Here is a 17,739-nt window from a genome sequence, read left to right as displayed (position 1 = left end):
TTCAGATATTGTCTCTTAGAAAGAAAGTTCAAAAAAAAAAGAAATAGGATAGAAATAAGGATAACTAAACTCTATTAAATACACCACGTTTTTTATCTCTCTAGGGTATGGGGCAATTTGCTATGTACCTAGGTTCCTACCTTCAGGCATCCCTTAGCGCAGTGGAGTACACAGATTGTTATAGGGTATAAAAGAGAGAAAATTGTATTTTCCTTTGAGTAGTAAAAGTAGTCTTAATGGCTTGACAGAGGGAAAGGCAAATCTGAAAGGATCCGATCAGGTGTATTAAGAAAAGGATAGGAATTACAGAAAGAATAACAGTGTCAAGGATAAGGAGGCATTAAAAAAAATAAAACAGGGCCAGGCGCGGTGGCTCATGCCTGTAATTCCAGCACTTTGGGAGGCCAAGGCGGGCAGATCACCTGAGATCGGGAGTTCGAGACCAGCCTGACCAACATAGAGAAACCCCGTCTCTACTAAAAATACAAAAAACTTAGCCGGGCATGGTGAAGCATGCCTATAATCTCAGCTACTCAGGAGGCTGAGGCAGGAGAATTACTTGAACCCAGGAGGCGGAGGTTGCGGTGAGCCAAGATTGCACCATTGCACTCCAGCCTGGGCAACTTGGTCTCAAAAAATAAATAAATAAAAATAAAGAAAGAAATAAATGAAACAATTGGAATGTAAAAGAAATCTGTAATCCCAGCACTTTGAGAGGCTAAGACAGGAGGATCACTTGAGGCCAGAAGTTCAAGTTCTGCCTGGGCAGCACAGCAAGACTCCATTTCTTTAAAAAAAAAAAAAATAAATAAATAAATAAAATATATTATTTGTGGTCCTAATATGCTCGTTTCAAAAAAGAGCATATTAGGACCACAAAAACATGAGAAATCTAACTAAACAGACATGTAGGCCCAGACTAAGTTAAAGTCAAAAACAAGTTTTTTGAAAGGACTAGATAAGTTAGTAAAACTCGACAAGGCTGAACAATGGGAAATAAAAGAAAGCAGAAATTGGAAAAAGGGGACAGAAGATAAAATAGGGACAGAAATAAAATTTTTCTATAGGCATTAAAAAGATCAAAAAAATACTATTAAAAACTGTGTCTAATAAATTATGTAATTTATGTGAAATGAACAAGTTAGCTTTTTCACAATGGGTTTGCTGCCAGAACACAGGTGTCGTGAAAACTACCCCTAAAAGCCAAAATGGGAAAGGAAAAGACTCATATCAACATTGTCGTCATTGGACACATAGATTCGGGCAAGTCCACCACTTCTGGCCATCTGATCTACAAATGCAGTGGCATCGACAAAAGAACCATTGAAAAATTGGAGAAGGGGCTGCTGAGATGGGAAAGGGCTCCTTCAAGTATGCCTGGGTCTTGGATAAACTGAAAGCTGAGCGTGAACGTGGTATCACCATTGATATCTCCTTGTGGAAATTTGAGATCATCAAGTACTATGTGACTATCATTGATGCCCCAGGACACAGAGACTTCATCAAAAACATGATTACAGGGACATCTCAGGCTGACTGTGCTGTCCTAATTGTTGTTGCTGGTGTTGGTGAATTTGAAGCTGGTATCTCCAAGAATAGGCAGACCCAAGAGCATGCCCCTCTGGCATACACACTGGGTGTGAAACAACTAATTGTTGGTGTTAACAAAATGGATTCCACTGAGCCACCCTACAACCAGAAGAGATAGGAGGAAATTGTTAAGGAAGTCAGCATTTACATTAAGAAAATTGGCTACAACCCCAACACAATAGCATTTGTGCCAATTTCTGGTTGGAATGGTGACAACATGCTGGAGCCAAGTGCTAACATGCCTTGGTTCAAGGGATGGAAAGTCACCCATAAGGTTGGCAATGCCAGTGGAACCACGCTGCTTGAGGCTCTGGACTGCTTCCTACCACCAACTCGTCCAACTGACAAGCCCTTGCGCCTGCCTCTCCAGGATGTCTACAAAATTGGTGGTATTGGTACTGTTCCTGTTGGCCGAGTGGAGACTGGTATTCTCAAACCTGGTATGGTGGTCACCTTTGCTCCAGTCAACATTACAACAGAAGTAAAATCTGTCAAAATGTACCATGAAGCTTTGAGTGAAGCTCTTCCTGGGGACAATGTGGGCTTCAATGTCAAGAATGTGTCTGTCAAGGATGTTCGTCATGGCAACATTGCTGGTGACAGCAAAAATGACCCACCAGTGGAAGCAGCTGGCTTCACTGCTCAGGTGATTATCCTGAACCATCCAGGCCAAATAAGCTCTGGCTATGCCCCTGTATTGGATTGCCACACGGCTCACATTGCATGCAAGTTTGCTGAGCTGAAGGAAAAGATTGATCACCATTCTGGTAAAAAGCTGGAAGATGGCCCTAAATTCTTGAAATCTGGTGATGCTGCCATTGTTGAGATGGTTCCTGGCAAGCCCATGTGTGTTGAGAGCTTCTCAGACTATCCACCTTTGGGTCGCTTTGCTGTTCATGATATGAGACAGACAGTTGCTGTGGGTGTCATCAAAGCAGTGGACAAGAAGGCTGCTGGAGCTGGCAAGGTCACCAAGTCTGCCCAGAAAGCTCAGAAGGCTAAATGAATATTATCCCTAATACCTGCCACCCCACTCTTAATCAGTGGTGGAAGAACGGTCTCAGAACTGTTTGTTTCAATTGGCCATTTAAGTTTAGTAGTAAAGGACTGGTTAATGATAATAATGCATCATAAAACCTTCAGAAGGAAAGGAGAATGTTTTGTGGACCACTTTGGTTTTCTTTTTTGCGTGTAGCAGTTTTAAGTTATTAGTTTTTAAAATCAGTACTTTTTAATGGAAACAACTTGACCAAAAATTTGTCACAGAATTTTGAGGCCCATTTAAAAAGTTTAATGAGAAAAAAAAAATGAACAAGTTACTTGAAAATATAATTTATAAAAATGATACAAAAATAAGTAGAACACCTGAATTGTCTAATTCTATTAAAGAAATTTATTTTATACTGGAAAAATCTTCCCACAGGGAAATCTCCAAGCCAAGAGAGATTTACTGGGGATATTTCTAGACAGTTAAAGAAGAAATAACACTAACTTTACACAAATTCCTCAATAAATATTTTTTAAAAAGGGTACAGTTTCCAACTTATTTTATAAGTTCCTCATAGCTTTGATAACAAAACTGAATAAGATATGACAAAAAAGGAAACTGACAGGCCAATAGCTCTCATAAAGAAAAATACACAGTCTTAAAATTATCAAAGCAAAACCAGTGATCTAGAAAGATAATATATCATATCCAAGTGGTTTCATTTGAAAAATGAAGTTTGTTTAATACTCAAAAATCAATTAATTTAAATTTCTATAATAAAACAAAAAGGAACAAAATTACATGATAATTTCATTAGATTCAGGAAAAGCATTTGATGAAATGCAACACATATTTATGCTTTAAAAAATAACTTTTAGGAAATAAGAAATGCGAAGGAACTTTCTTACTCTGACAAAATCTATGTCTAAAAAGACTTAAACAAATATTCTACTTAATGGTAAAAGACTGAAAGCAATTACCTTGAGATACTGAATGAGTCAAGGATACAATTGTCTAAATGTCAGTGCAATGAGACATGAAAAAAAATAAGAGCTTAAAGATAAGTAAAAAATCTTTCATTCAGAAGTTACATAATATTGAACACAGAGATTCAAAAATAATCTTCATAAGTAAACTATTAGACATATTAGGTAAAATTAGTAGAGTAAGTATATAAACACTATATTTCTGCATACTAGCTAAAAAAGAAAATAAATTTTAATGGTACTATTAATAATAGTATCAGAAACACAATATTTATAAAAATAAATTCAACTAAATTGTGTAAGACCTCTACACATAAAATTACAAAGCATTGTTGAGAGAAATTTTAAAAGCCCAAAATAAATAAAGGGATATACCATGGTCATTGATTAGAAGTTTTAGTGTTGTAGAGATGTTAGTCCTTCCTAGATTGATTCAGTTCAATCCTAATCAAATTTTCAGCATGTTTTTGTGTTTGAATGTAGGAAAATTCAACATATTAATTCTTAAATATATATGAAACTTCAAAGGACTAAGAAAATCAAGACAACTTTGTTTGTTTGTTTTAAGGAAGGGTCTCACTCTGTCGCCAAGGCTGGAGTGCAATGGCGTGATCACGGCTGACTGTAACCCTGACCTCCCATGCTCAGGTGATCCTCTCACCTCAGTCTCCTAGGTGGCCGGGACTACAGAGGCACGCTACTGTGCCTGATTAATTTTTGTATTTTTTGTAGAGACAGGGTTTTACTATCTTGGAGACCACGCTGGTCTCCAACTCTTGGGCTCAAGCAATCTGCCCGCCTCAGTCTACCAAATTGCCAGGTGTGAGCCACAGTACCCAGCCTCAGGACAATTTTGAAGCAAAAAAAGATTTATTATAAAGTTACAATAATTAAGAAAATGTGATGTATAAACACGATAATCAATTAATCCAGTGAAACAGTACTGAGTCCCAAAAGGAGTCACATGTTTGCTGTTCACTGAAAGCTGGCAAAGGTGATACTGCAACCCAGTGAATAAGGAACATTCTTGCCAGGCACGGTGGCTCATGTCTGTAATCACAGCACTTTGGGAGGCCAAAGCAGGTGGATCTCCTGAAGTCAGGTGTTTGAGACCAGCCTGGCCAACATGGAGAAACCCTGTCCCTACTAAAAATAAAAAAATTAGCTGGGCATGGTGGTGCTGCCTGTAATCCCAGCTACTCAGCCGGCTGAGGCAGGAGAATCACTTGAACCCAGAAGGCAGAGGTTGCAGTGAGCCGAGATCATGCCACTGCACTCCAGCCTGGGCGACAGAGTGAGACTCCATCTCAAAAAAAAAAAAAAAATACTCTTTATAATAAGTTGTGGTAGGTCATATGGGATTGGGTATTTATATAAAAATGTTTGTCTTTCTTAACCCCATGCTTATACTAACACAAAAGTCAATAGCAGATGATCGCAGACACAAATGGAAGGCTAAAATACAAACACTTCTGGAAAATAATATAAGATAATATTTTATGATGTTGAGGTAGGCAAAAGTTTCTTAAACAGAACATAAAAAGTGCTACTCAGAAAGGAAAAGACTGATACATTACATTTAAGTTTAGAACATCCATTTATTAACTAGAAGAGAAGAAAAGTGTAAGTCATAGAATGGCAGAAGGTATTTCCAAAGCATATATCCAACAAATAGCTCATACCTGGAATATATTTTTTGAAAACTGCTACTTGTCAATAAAGCAAATACAGACAAACCAATATAAAAATAAGCAAAACATTTCAAAAATGATATGCAAATAACAGTAAGTATATGACAAGATACTCCACTTTGACAGTTATCAAGGAAATGAAAATTAAAACCACTGTGAAGTACCTCTATAGTCTCACCAGAATAACTAAAATAAAAGGGACCGATTTATCAAGGATTTGGAGGAACTGGCACTCCCATAAACTGCTGGTGGGTGTGCTAATTGACAGAACCACTTGGAAACAGGTACCGTCAACTAAAGTCAATCACATATATAGCTTGCAATTCAGTAATTCTAGTTTTAGGGATTTACTCCTGAAAAATAGATGCATATGTGCAGAATAGATATATAACAGTGTTCCTAGCAGCAACATTCATAATAGTCAAAACTTGCAAACAATTCAGAGTATTCATTGGCAGTAGAATCGATAAATAAATTGTGGTATTGGCCGGGCATGGTGGCTCACGCTTGTAATCTCAGCACTTTGGGTAACCTAGACGGGCGGATCACCTGAGGTCAAGAGTTCAGGACCAGCGCGGCCAACACCGTGAAACTCCATCTCTACCAAAAATACAAAAAATTAGCGGAGCATGGTGGCGCATGCCTGTAATCCTAGCTACTCAGGAGGCTGAAGTAGGAGAATCACGTGAACCTGGAAGGTGGAGGTTGCAGTGAGCCAAGATCATGCCACTGCACTCCAGCCTGGGCAACCAAGCTAGACTCTGTCTCAAAAAAAATGTGGTATAATCGTATAATCATGTACTAGAAAGCAATGAAAATATATGTATTGCCTCAAGTTTTCCTTGAGTGACTGAATTTGATTTAGGTTCTTGTCTCCTCCTATGTATATCACCCTGTGTATGCTACCATAGTAGAACCTGTTAGGTTAGACACTTTAGTATGTCACTGGTCCACCAGCTATATTCTAGGATAAGCTGCAAACAATTTTTTTTGTGGTCAAAAGCTTTATCTTATATGAATTTGTATTTATAGAGTCAAACTTAGCCAGTGCTCAATGAATTATTATTGAATAAATGAGTAACCAGATAAATTTTTTAAAAAAGAAATATTGCCTCATGCACTAACATGATTAATTTTAATTATAATATTATGTTTTACAAACATAAGATTGAGCAAAGAAGTCAGAAACCAAAAAGAGCATTGTATTATTTAATTATATAAAGTTCACAAAACCAGCAAAACTAATCTGTGTTGATGAAAGTCAGTACAGTAGTTTTTTTGGAGCAGTGATTGGGAAAGTGTGTAGGGAGTTTTTCTGTTGTGATGGTCATAGATTATTTCACGATCTAGATCGTTTTAAATAAATGTGTTCATATTGTGACAATTCACTAAGCTGATGATTTATTCAGTTTACTGTGTGCAAATATTTTTGAATAGATGAGTAATTTATCTATTAAATAGAATAGATAAATAAATTAATCAATTAATATGTAAATAAAGAATTGCCTCAGCCAAAAAAGAGCCATTTGTAAATACTATGATAAAATCAAGAGATGAGTGAATTTCAAGAATGAGTGAATGGTTAACAGTGCCAATTGCTGAAAAGTTAAAAGGGAGTCTTTTTAAGAGCACTGTCTATGATAATGAGGAGGATACTGCCTCTCTCTGGATATGCATCAGTTTTGAGGGGTTCCAGATTTAGGATGAGATGGTCTCACTCTCACACTACTGATTGCTGGTCTAAAGGGGGTGACAGTGTTTATGATAAAGAGGTTTCTTCGTACTGTTAAGTGTTTGGGGTTTGGATTTGGGGCAGGGGGCTTCTCTTTGTTTTTTGTGGAGTTTTTAAATGAAATTAACCAATAAAATTAACCCAATAGTTCATTGTTCTTTTAAATAGACACAGTCCCAAAAGAGTCTAATTAAAACGTATCTAGGCCAGGTGTGGTGGCTCACCCTGTAACCTCAGTACTTTGAGAGGCAGAGGCAGAAGAATCACCTAGGAGTTCAAGACCAGCCTGGGCAAGATTGTGAGATACTCTATCTACCAAAAAAAAAAAAAAAAAAAAAAAATTAAACATTAGCCAGGTTTGGTGATGCACTTCTGTAGTCCTAGCTGCTCAAGAGGCTGAGGTGGAAGAATCCCTTGAGCCTGGAGGATGCAGTGAGCTGGACTGATATAGTGAGCTGTGAGTGGCCACTGCACTCCTGCACACCAGCCTGGGTGAGAGAGCAAGAACCTGTCTCTAAGGAAAATAAAAAACGTATCTAATATGTTTTGTAGTTTTGGTAAATGGAATAACTCTTACATTGCCATTCTTATTTTATGTGTGTTCAAGAAGGAATAAAAAGTATGGCTGCATTGCAATTCAACATAAGCCAGTCAACTTGGTTAACTTTAGCTAACATTTTATAGCTCTATTTCCTTATTTCACAAGAGTAAGGTCATAAACTAACTTTATAATCAGCTGAGCAAATCTCCCCATTACTAATGGAGTTAAGATGACAGCATTTCTGTTAGTTTGTTCCATGAAAATCTTATAGATGAGCCCAAAATCTCCAAAGTTCTTTATGCACTGACACTTATCCCTAAGCTTTGTTTCTTTGACAAATATATATGGAGTGCCCAGCATGTGTCCTGGGAAGCTAAAACACATTTACTGGCATTAATATCCTCTTGAGAAAGTTCTAGAAATGTTAGGCAACAATTACTTTGCATTGCGCTCTCTTTATATAACTACTTCATTCTCTCAATACCCATATTTCTTTCTAAAGTGGAGGGAGGTAGAGTAAAATTTTATCCTAAGATTTGACAATATTTTGTATACACACAAATATATTTGTGTATGTGTTATTCAGAAGGACTCAGTTCACACTTTGAAACCAAACCACTGCAATAGGTAAAAAGTGGGTTTAATTCTATTCTGAAAAGAACCTCTTCTTTAAACATAGGCATAATTAAATCATTGATACCATGAATAGACATTTGATGGTTGCTTATAAACAATGCATAATTGTATAATAATTCGCTAGTGTATTTAACAGCACAATTTTTTAGAGGATGTACTCTTAGGTCACACGAGTCTGAATTGGGTTCTCAGAGCTATCGCCTTCTAGTTATGTGACCTTGGCACATTCTTTCATATCTGAAAGCCTCAGGGTTTTTTTCATATGTTAAATGGAAATAATAACCACCTTAAACATTGTTAGGAGAAATTCACAATATAAGGTATAAAAAGCTTTTAGTAGAGTGTTGGCAATATAGTAAGTACTAAATAAATGGAAGCTATTCAAAAGACTTGTAATTGTTGTTGGATGTATTTTTAAATTGACTATTTTTTAGAAAAACTTTAGGTTCACAGGTAAATTGAGGTGAAGGTACATAGATTTCCCATATATCTTGTGGCTCCACATATGGATAGCTTCTCCCACTATCAACATCCCCTTACAAAGTGGTACACTTGTTACAATTAATGGACCTACATCGGCACGTCATTATCAGCCAAAGTCCATAATTTGCAGTGGGGTTTACTATTTGTGTTATATAATCTGTGGCTTTGGACAAATGTATAACATGTAGCCACCATTATAGTATCATACAGAATAGTTTCACTGCCCCAAAATTCCTTTGTGCTCTGCCTATGCGTCTCTGACAAACCCCTGAGAACAGATATTTTTTACGGTTTTTTTAATTGTTACCATAGTTTTGCCTTTTTTACAATGTCATATACTAGGAAATCATGTAGTATATAGTGTTTTCAGATTGGTTTTTTCATTTGGTAATATGCATTTAAAGTTCTTTCATGTCTATTTACGGCTTGACATTTAGCACTAAATAATATCCATTGTCTGCATGTGCCACCTGCTCAAGGGTATCTTGGTCGCTTCCAAGTTTTGGAAATTATGCATAAAGCTGCTATAGACATCCACGTGCATGTTTTTGTGTGGACATAAGTTTTCAACCATTTGGGTAAATATCAAGGAGGGCAATTACTGGATTGCATGCTAAGAGCATATTTAGTTTTGTGAGAAACTGCCAAGCTGTCTTCTAAAGTGGCTATACCATTTTCTATTCCCATGAGCAATGAAAGTTCCTGTTGCTCCACATCCTCATTAGCATTTGGTGTGGTCAGTGTTTTGGATTACGGCCTGTCTAAAATGTATATCAGTGGTATCTCATTTTTTTTTAATTTGCATTTTCCTAATGATATATGATGTGGATCATCTTTTCATATGTTCACTTAGCATCTATATATTTTCTTTGGTGAGTTGTCTGTTAAAGCCTTTGGCCCATTTTTAATTGGGTTTTTCATTATCTTATTGTTGAGTTTTAAGAGTTCTGTGTATATTTTAAATAACAGTCTTTTGTAGGATATACTTTTTAAATATTTCTATCAATCAGTGGCTTGTCTCTTTGTTCTTTTGGCACTGGGTCTTTTATTTTTGCATAGCATGAGTCCTAAATTTAATAAAGTCCAGCTTATTATTCATTTCTTTTTCTTTCTTTCTTTTTCTTTTTTTTTTTTTTTTTTTGAGATGGAGTCTCACACTGTTGCCTGAGCTGGAGTGCAGTGGCACGATCTTGGCTCACTGCAAACTCCGCCTCCCAGGTTCAAGTGATTCTCCAGCCTCAGCCTCCTAAGTAGCTGGGATTTCAGGTGTCTGCCACCATGCCCAGCTAATTTTTTGTATTTTTAACAGAGATGGGGTTTCACGATGTAGGCCAGGCTGGTCTCAAACTCCTGACCTCGTGATTTGCCTGCCTTGGCCTCCCAAAGTGCTGGGATTACAGGTGTGAGCCACCATGCCCGGCCATTATTCATTTGTTTTGTGGTTTCTGCCTTCAGTCTTATATCAAAAAAGTCATTGCCAAGACCAACATTATGTACATTTTCTCTTGCGTTATCTCTTAGGAGTTTTATGATCTTTCATTTTACATTTAGGTCTACGATCCATTTAGATTTTTGTGAAGGGTGCCGGTCTGTATCTGGTTTGTTTTTTTCATGTGAATTTCCCATTGTTCCAGCACCATTTGTTGAAACAACTATCTTTGTTCCATTAATTGCCTTTTCTCCTTTTTCAAAGATCAGTTGACTATATTTATGTGGATCTATTTCTGGGTTCTCTACTCTGTTTTATTGATCTATTCGTTTATTCTCTCACCAATATTACACAATCTTGATTACTGTAGCTTTATATTAAGTCTTGATAAAGGATAGTGTCAGTCTTCCAACTTTGTTCTTCTTAAATATTGTGATGGCTAGTCTGAGTCTTTTGCCTCTTCATATAAACTTTAGTTTAAATTTGTCAGTATCTACAAAACAATTTGCTGGAATTTGTTTGGAATTGCATTAAATTTATAGGTCATTTTGGGAAGAACTGACATCTTGACTACATTGATTCTTCCTTTCCATGAACATAGAATATCTCTCTATTTATTTAGTTATTTGATTTCTTGCATCAACATGTTTTTGTTTGTTTGTTTGTTTTTGAGATAGATTCTTGTTCTGTTGCCCAGGCTGGTGTGCAGTGGCATGGTCTCAACCCACTACAATCTCTGCCTCCTGGGTTCAAGCAATTCTTATGCCTCAGCCTCCCAAGTAGCAGGGATGACAGGTGTGCACCACCATGCCTCACTAATTTTCCTATTTTTAGAAGAGACAGGGTTTCACCATGTTGGCCAGGCTGGTCTCGAACTACTAACCTTACGTGATCCTCTGCCTTGAACTCCCAAAGTGCTGGGATTACAGGCAAGAGCTACTACGCCCAGGCTTCATCAGTGTTTTCAGAGTTCCTCATATAGATAATGAATATGTTTTCATTAGATTTATAGTGGTTGATTCTTGCATGTTAACTTTATATGCTGCAACTTTGCTATATTAGTTGTTAATTCCAGGAATTTTTAAATTATTTTGGGTTTTCTATATAGACTATCATGTCACTACTAACAAAGGCAGTTTTATTTCTTCCTTTCCTATCAGTATATCTTTTATATCATTTTCTTTCCTTTTGGCATCAGCTAAGAATTTTAGTATGATGTTGAAAAATAGTGGTGAGAGGGGACATCTTTGCCTTGCTCCTGATCTTAGTGAGAAAGTTTTGTATGTCTCAGCATTAAATAAGTTGTTAGCTGTGGATTTTTTGTAGATATTTCTTACCAAATTGAGGAAATCCCCCTGTATTTCTAGTTTACTAAGAGTTTCCAACATGAATCCATGTGGATTTTTTTCAAAAGCGTTTTTGCATTTATTGATATAATTATGTGATTTTTTTTCTTTAGCCTGTGCATGTGATAGATTTTGAAATTTTGAACCAGATTTGCAGATTTATGATAAGACCCATTTGGTCATAGTGTATAACTTTTTTTATACATTGTTGGATTTTATTTGCTAATATTTTATTAAGAAATTTTGTAACTGTGTTCATGAAGGATATTAGTATGTTGTTTGCTTTTCTTATAATAACTTTGTCTAGTTTCGGTATTAGGGTAATACTGGCCTCATAGAACGAGTTTGTAAGTATATTCCTCTGCTTTTATCTTCCAGAAGAGATTATAGAGAATTGGTACTTTTTTTTCCTTAAATGTTTGGCATTTGGTTCACCAGTGAACCATTAATACATGATGTCTTCCGTTTTAGAAGTCTTTTAATTATTGATTTCATTTCCTTAATAGATATGGTCCTATGAGAGTCTCTATTTTTCCTTGGGTGAGTTTTGGCAGATTGTTTCTTTGAAGGAATTGATCACGTTCATCTAGATTATAATATTTTTGGCATAGAATTTTTCAAAGTATTATTTTATTATCCTTTCAATGTCCATGAGATCTGTAATGATGCTTCTTCTTCATTTCTGATATTAGTTATTTGTGTTATCTCCCTATTTTTCTTAATTAGGCTTGCCAGAGGCTTATCAATTTTACTGACTTTTTCCAAAGAACCAGTTTTTGGTTTCGTTGATTTTCTCCGTTGATTTCCTATTTCAATTTTATTGATTTTTTCTAATTTTTATTATTTCTTTTCTTCTTATTATTCTGGACTTAATTTGCTCTTCTTTTTCTAGTTTCCTGAAATGGAAGCTTAGATTATTGATTTTTAGATCTTTCTGTTTTATAATACATACATTCAAAGCTATAAATTTCTTACTAAGCACTATTTTTACTGCATCACAAATTTTGATAAGTAGTGTTTTGATTTTCACAGTTCTTTGATATTCTGTTTTATTTTTTTTTCAGTCATTTCTTTTCTCTTTTTCAGTTTTGGAAGTTTCTACTGAAATATCCTCAAGCTCAAAAAGAATTGTTTTACCTGTATCTAATCTCATAAGCATATCAAAGGTATTCTTCATTTCTGTTACAATGTTTTTCATCTCTAGCATTTCTTTTTGACTCTTTCTTAGAGTTTCCATCTCTCTGCTTACATTACCCATTTGTTCTTGAATAATATTTACTTTATCCATTAAAGCAAACGCCATATTAATCATAGTTGATTTAAATTTCCAGTCTGACAATTCCAACATCCTGAGCATACACCAAGCATCCTGGCTTTGATGCTTGGTCTATCTCCTCAAACTGTGGTTTTTGTCATTTAGTATGTCTTACATTTTTTCCTTGATAGTCAAACATGATGTACTGGGTCTGGGTAAAAGGAACTTAAGATATTTTTAAAATTTATCCTCAGATAACTAAAATGTCAATAAATATTTATATCCTGTGATTATCCATATGCAAATTAGTTATATATGAAGAGTCAAGACCAAGTTCAAGAGTCCTACAAATACAAGAAATTGATAAAAAATTAATCATTCAAAGAAGAAAAAGGTAAGTATTACTTCAAACTAGAGTTTGCTGGACTGCATCTATGAGCAACCCTAAACCAAATGGAAAGGGAATTCCTCAATAGTTTCATACTTTAGGAAAATTAAATGCAGTTATATCTCATTTTTTCATCTTTATTGTCTTCCCCTATTTTGAAAGCTTATGAGTACTAATTATTCATTGACAATTTTTATGGTGCAAATAAAGATAGAATTAAAGAATGAACAAAAAAGAAAACTATTTTTAAGTTTAACCCAACCTCCTTTGTGTGACATTACTGTCCCAGCCACTCACAGTCTTGTAATTCAACTTTTTGTCCTGGTTCCCTGATGCCTAGAATAGTATCCATTGCCCAAAAAGTGCCAGTTTTATGTGGTCATAGGTAGTATTTTCTCATTTTGTCTAAAGTAGAAATTGAGCAAGATGAAAAAGGCAGTCCCTAGGTAGAGATATTGAGGTGCATACCAGGCTCTTTTAACTTACTTTTTGTTCTCTCGTTGACTCCTTGGATCAGTTCATCTAATTTTACTTTATAGCAATATTTACAGAAAGACTATTACAGCTATTGTTACTTTATATTCATATCCAAGTTACCTATAAATGTTCCTTTTAGATTTTTCTGATGTTCTTTGGGAAAGAAATAGGGGATGGTTTCTGTATTTAAATAAAATTGATTCCTATACAAAGGAAAAAATTTTCTCAAAGAATATGCAACATTTGAAAAAAGTAATGAAGAAAATTAAATAAAACCTACTTTGGTACCACTGAGTATTTTAAGTAAAACTGAATCAAATGGTTTGGCTGAAAAAAAGGCTCAATTTAAATATATATGTTTCAGAAACTCACCTTATTGTTTGGGGTCACCAATATTAACAGAAAACAACGGAAAGGAGCTTTGCTTATATATCTACTGGCAGTGATCAGCATACACACATCACAGCTCAAGAAAGCTACTGTTTTTTAAATGATAAATCTCTGCTATTTTGGTAACTTCTGTTTATTTTTTTCTGGATTTAAAAAAAAAAAATGTTGCGTCTGGTTGCGGTGGCTCATGCCTATAATCCTAGCACTTTGGGAGGCAAGAGATTGGACAGATTGCTGGAGTCCACCTGGGCTTTGAGACCACCCTGGGCTACATGCAAAACCCTGTCTCTACAAAAAAAAAAAAAAGAAAAGAAAAGGAAAAAATTAGCCAGGCATGATGGCACATGCCTGTAAATTCAGCTACTCGGGAGGCTGAGGTCGGGGGATCGCTTGAGCCCAGGAAGCAGAGGTTGCAGTGAGCTGAGATCATGCCACTGCACTCCATACTTGGAGACCGAGTGAGATCCTGTCTCAAAAAACAACCAAAAAAACAATTGTTGCAACAAAGACAACTTGAAAAAATAAAGAAGCCCATTAAAGGATCTATTATTTTATGTAAGTTATCAAAAAACAGACTGGGAGCAGTGGCTTACCCCTGTAATCCTAGCACTTTGGGAGACTGATGCGAGTGGATCGCTTGAGCCCAGTAGTTCAAGACCAGCCTGAACAACAAAGCAAAACCCCACCTCTACCAAAAAAAAAAAAAAAAAATTAGCCGGGCATGCATTTGTGATCCCAGGTAATCTGAAGGCTGAGGTGGGAGGATTACCTAAGATGGGGAGGTCGGTGCTGCAGTGAGCTGATATGGAGCTACTGCACTGCAGCCTGCAGCCTGGATGACAGAGGCTACAGAGGGAGACCCTGTCTCAAAAAAAAAAAAAAAAAAAATCTATTTGTTTCTCTAAAGTTACTGATCTGATGAGTGTTTTGCCATTATGCAAACAAAGCCTAAACGGAGTAGATTGTAATAGCCGATAGCAAAGTTAGTAATCATTCAATAAATTGCCTTGGTGATTGGGGCCAAATCATTCACTCATTCATTTATTCAGTAAGTATTATTGACTATCTAGATATGCCAGGTATTGTACTACAGAATGACAATTTGGTATGGAAGTTCCTTGAGAGAAGAATTGTTTTTTCTACCTTAGCATGTCTGATATCTTGTACAGAGCCTCATATTGACCCTGGGTAACAATTGTTATTATTGCTTTCATAATTACTTTTGCGGCTGTTGATTCTGATAATACATAAGATAAGAAAGTGGCTTAACAATGGAATTCAATAAATCTTTATGTTTTATGTAATTGGGGAAAATGTATCTGTAAATGGAATTTCTTGTACCAGTAGCAAAAAAAAAAAGTCCAAATAAAAGTTTTTCATATGGCAATGCCTCACTGAGAAGAGGCTACATCATTCTGTAAGTTAAAAAAAAATTATTAGCACCACATTCTGGAAATACTGCCTTGCTCATTATATCAAACAATTTCTGGTTCTTTTAATCACTGCTAAAATGCTAACAGCTCCCTTTAATGCCTAGTCAATAAGCAGATTAAAACATAAATGCCACTAAATATGCTTTAAATATCAGCTCCATTGAAATATTTCTAAGTTCTGTATCCTCTTAAAATAATCCCCATTCAAAATTGAGAGGAAATGTCATCCATATGAGTTTCTTCAGAATTTAAGCTCTGATTAAACAAGGAATTACGTACTATAGCTTTGGAAATCGGATAATTAAAGAAGCACAGACTCTTTGTTGATGACATTTTTGAGCCTAAAAAGTTTTCATCAATGCTACAGTGAAATTTTATGTTTAAGTAATGTTGCACATGATGAGTACATTTCGAACCCCAATTAAGCTAGCTACCTTAAGAGGGAACTGTGAAGGAAGGAAAAGATGCAAAATTATACCAGAAAAGCCAACTACCCTGGCTACAGAGCTGCAAAAAGGCCATCTGCTCTGACTAGGTCTTAGTAGAGAAAGGAAGAGAAGCATAAAATTATAATGAAATAACTGTAACTTTCAGGGAAATAATGGTCTGCTAAAGAAATTGAATTGACTCAAAGGTGAATCGATGGACTCTCTCCCAATATTCATTTATTCTCCATTGTCCAATGTGATATACAAAGAGGAAGTCGTTCATAGACCTCAGAATAAATCTGATTCTTTCTTAGGTGAATGTAGACAAAAAACGATCCAAATATGTATTCACATCTGATGCAGAGTAAGGGAGATTTGGCACCATTTTTCCTATTATCAGAGCCGTTGGGAGTACTTTCACTAAAAAATCCATCTTTGTCCTCTTATAAGTTATAAGAAAGGGGAAAAATTATTTTCCTCTTCCCTCCTGGGTTCTATGGCTGGCTGGACCCCTGAAAATTAAAACAAAAGAGATATTAACAAGAAGAAAGCAAGCAGAATTTATTAACATGACAAGCAAGCATAAATGCTGAGAAACTCAGTGATAAGCAACACAAAGGGGTAGTTAAAACTTGGGGTATATATAGGATTTTAACAAAGAAGAGTAAATTTGCAGAGAAGAGATAAACAAAACAAAACAAAGGTTTTAGGCTTGTAGGAACTGCATATTATAGGAAGGTAAATATATGGGGGAGTAAGGTAAGATTGTGCCTTACTTGCCATCTTGGTGTCAACTTGCCATCTTCTTCATAGCTATAAAACTTCCACAGGAGAGGAGATTGTTCTTATTTCTTAGGAGTTGCTTTTTGTTGTTATTGTTTTGTTTTATTTTTGTTTTTGCTTTTTTGCTTCTGTCTCCCAGGCTGGAGTGCAGTGGCATGATCTCAGCTCACAGCATCCTCGACCTCCTGGGCTCAGGTGATTCTTTCACCCCAGCCTCCCCCAGCAGCTGGGACTACAGGCCTGTGCCACTATGCCTGGCTACTTTCTCTATTGTTTTGTACAGACAGTTGTCCGGCTGGTCTCTAACTCCTGAGCTCAAGCAATCCTCCCACTTTGCTCCCAAAGTGCTAAGATTACAGGCATGAGCCACCGTGCCTGGCCAGTTTCTGCTTTCAGAGAAGAGAAGCTCCAAGAACACTTCTTTCTGAATCTGTTGATCTCATTTGCCTCTAGCTCAAAATAATACTTACGCCAAATGGAATATTTTGGGGTGGCATTTGGGGTGGTCCTCCATGTAGTCTAATCACAATGTTTTATTCCAATAACCAAGGTCATATTACAAGGTCCTAAAATATACATTTTACTAATGTCTTTCAAATGTTACATATTCAGCTTCAGCTTAATAATCAACCCACTGATATTTGCCAGTATTTGCATCTTGCAGATGTGCAACACACCTACATTTTCTTCTTAGTAACTTCCTTTATTAAGAAAGCGTATTACTTACACTTAATCCTATTGAAAGCCCAGAATCCAAACTGTAATATTTGAAATTGCCCACATTGCTTTTCTTTTAGGCCTGCTTTTTTTTCATAGTATTCTCTTTTTCCCACCAAATGCAGAAACTCATTAATTATTTCTCCCATTGAAATGATGAAGAGGTTTATCATGTTCAATCATAGATGATAGTGTTCAAAGTTGGAGCTCACCAGAGATCATATCTTTATTCATTTTGCAAATGAAGAAATGAGCTACAGGTAGGTTAAATATAGTTGGATCAGAATTGTATTGCTTGTTGTACAACCTCAAACTACCATTAAGATAGAAACATTCCCACTCGGAGGTGTTCCTAGAAGGAAGAGACAAAACATCACTGGAGTTGCAACCCAAGAAAGCCTATCCGAGTGGATGAGAGGAAACAGAAGTCCAGCCTAGTTTCACCC

At 36.1% G+C, this 17,739-nt stretch overlaps 1 pseudogene; it reads left to right on the top strand.

Annotated features, from left to right (window-relative positions):
* Positions 1-1,163: 1,163 nt before the first annotated feature.
* LOC129015811 (elongation factor 1-alpha 1-like) lies at positions 1,164-2,670 on the top strand (annotated as a pseudogene).
* The last annotated feature ends 15,069 nt before the right edge of the window (positions 2,671-17,739 follow it).

This window comes from Pongo pygmaeus, chromosome 1, assembly GCF_028885625.2.
Source record: "Pongo pygmaeus isolate AG05252 chromosome 1, NHGRI_mPonPyg2-v2.0_pri, whole genome shotgun sequence".
Taxonomy (NCBI): Eukaryota; Metazoa; Chordata; class Mammalia; order Primates; family Hominidae; genus Pongo; species Pongo pygmaeus.
This window is presented reverse-complemented; position numbering and strand designations above follow the sequence as displayed.